Source organism: Gracilinanus agilis, chromosome 3, assembly GCF_016433145.1.
Source record: "Gracilinanus agilis isolate LMUSP501 chromosome 3, AgileGrace, whole genome shotgun sequence".
Taxonomy (NCBI): domain Eukaryota; kingdom Metazoa; phylum Chordata; class Mammalia; order Didelphimorphia; family Didelphidae; genus Gracilinanus; species Gracilinanus agilis.
In genome coordinates, this window is record NC_058132.1 from 662,463,726 (window position 1) to 662,465,613 (window position 1,888).

Below are 1,888 nucleotides of genomic sequence, written 5' to 3' on the forward strand. Positions count from 1 at the left end.
CAACTGGCAAAGAGAAAATGCTTGTGGAACTAGTCACGGTTTAAGGTGGAATAGCTTATTTCAAGCACAAAAGAAAATGAGAACTGAATGAATCTTTCTACAGGAGTTAAACTTTGGCACTAGAAATCGGGGTATTTTGTCATTTTACTTTAACACAGATCATTAAGGTGCATCAACCAGAGTCAGTGTTAGTGAAGGGACAAAATTCTGGAGTAGACGAAAAAAAATAAAAAATCTCTCCCGGGTACATCATGCTCTATGTTCTGCGCAGCGGTGGGACCCCGGAAAGGGGAAGTCAAACACCTCTGCTCCTTTTTCCTTTCCAACCCAGAGAACATTAAAGCACCACGCAGGGCAGGGCTAGGGGTCATCAGGTCGCCTTCAGAGGGTACTGGGGAGGGGCAGCCTGGTACTCCCCAGGCCAGAAGAGGGAGGCGGAGTTCTGGGCCAGGTACTGCAGAAAGTCGTGCAGGTAGTCCAGTAGCAAGGCCAGGCTCCTTCTATCAAAGGGCGTGTAGGCCAGCATGGCCCCAAGACAAACGAAGAGGCACAACAGGTGGGGGCCCCCATACAGGCTGGACAGGGGAGCTTCGGGGTGCTGGGCCAGGACGTGGCGGTACTGGGGCCTCTCGAACTCTTACAGCAGCTGGGGGCCGAGCATCACATTGAAGTAGTCTCTAAGGCCAGCCACCACCTCACAAGCATGCTCCCAGGGGCCACCCCGGGGGCTGCTCACAGATGGGGTACTCCTGTAGGATCTCCTCCATGCTCTTTCGGGCTGGCAGCATGAACAGCTTCTTCTGCTTCCTCACCAACTCCCAGTCCTCTAGGAGCCAAGGCTTCAGCTAGTGGGGGATGGCCATCTTCACTTCGGTTTGGGGCGCTGCCATGGGGCGGCCCCTTCCCCCTCCGCCCAAAGTCCAAGTGGGTGCACTTTCTGGCTGGGGGGATGCTTCCACCACTGATGACCTCACTCCTGGCCCCAGGCGGCTCCCAGGGCCCCGCCTTCCTGCCACAGCCCTTGGCCTCTGAGGGAGACTGCAGGTTGGCCTCCCAGTACTTGAGGATGCGCCCCTCGGGCACCCACTCCTCCCAATGCTGGTTCCAGCCGGCATGGTGCACCAGGTACGTGGGCGCCTGGGCTGTTACGCTCGCACTCACGCACTTGGCCTCCTACAGCTGCGCCCCGTGAAAACACAGCACCCGCTCCCCCTCCTAGAAGCGCGGTTTGGGCCTAGCAGCAACTTTAGGCTCCATCTCTTCCTGGCAGGCCCAGGCCTGAGAGGGAGTTCATAGACACCACAGCAGCCAGCTACAGGTGTTGCCAACGACTGCCAAGGCTTGCGCCAGGGCAGCCAACGGGCGGTCCTCGCGCAGACGCAGTGCGCCCCAACGGCTGGGCCTCGGGAACACACCACAGTATGCGCAGGCGCAGCCTCTGGACCACTCGCTGTGGCCTTTCCTCCCAGCATCCCTGGCCATCTTTTCTTGCTTCAATTACTCTCCTCTGCAAAAAGTCAGTGGTTAAGGCCCTGAGAATTCAATGGGATATGGAAAAAGCCTACAGCAAATCCTAAAGTGCTTTGTAAAACCTTTTCTTTCGAAGTGTGGGCCTGCAATGGATGTAAACCCACCTGGGGCATACGGGGGGGGGGGGGGGGCAAACAGCCCCTGCAGAACAAAATGGTTCCTCTTAAAAACAAAGCATCTGATGTGCAAGGTGTTGGATGGCCTGAATTCATTCCCTCCAGTCTTAAAATGGGTTGGACCTGATGCAGAGCTATACAAGCTCCCAGAGGACAGGGGTTGTCCCAGTTCTGGAGGTGGAGAGAGAACACAGCGGGGCACGTGACTGGGGGTGGGGGAGGGGTGGGAAGCACCTAATGCA

General features: G+C 56.8%; 1 pseudogene; it reads right to left on the minus strand.

The window, feature by feature from the left end:
• Window positions 1-370: 370 nt before the first annotated feature.
• On the minus strand, window positions 371-1,115 carry LOC123242048 (annotated as a pseudogene).
• Between the last annotated feature and the right edge of the window lie 773 nt (window positions 1,116-1,888).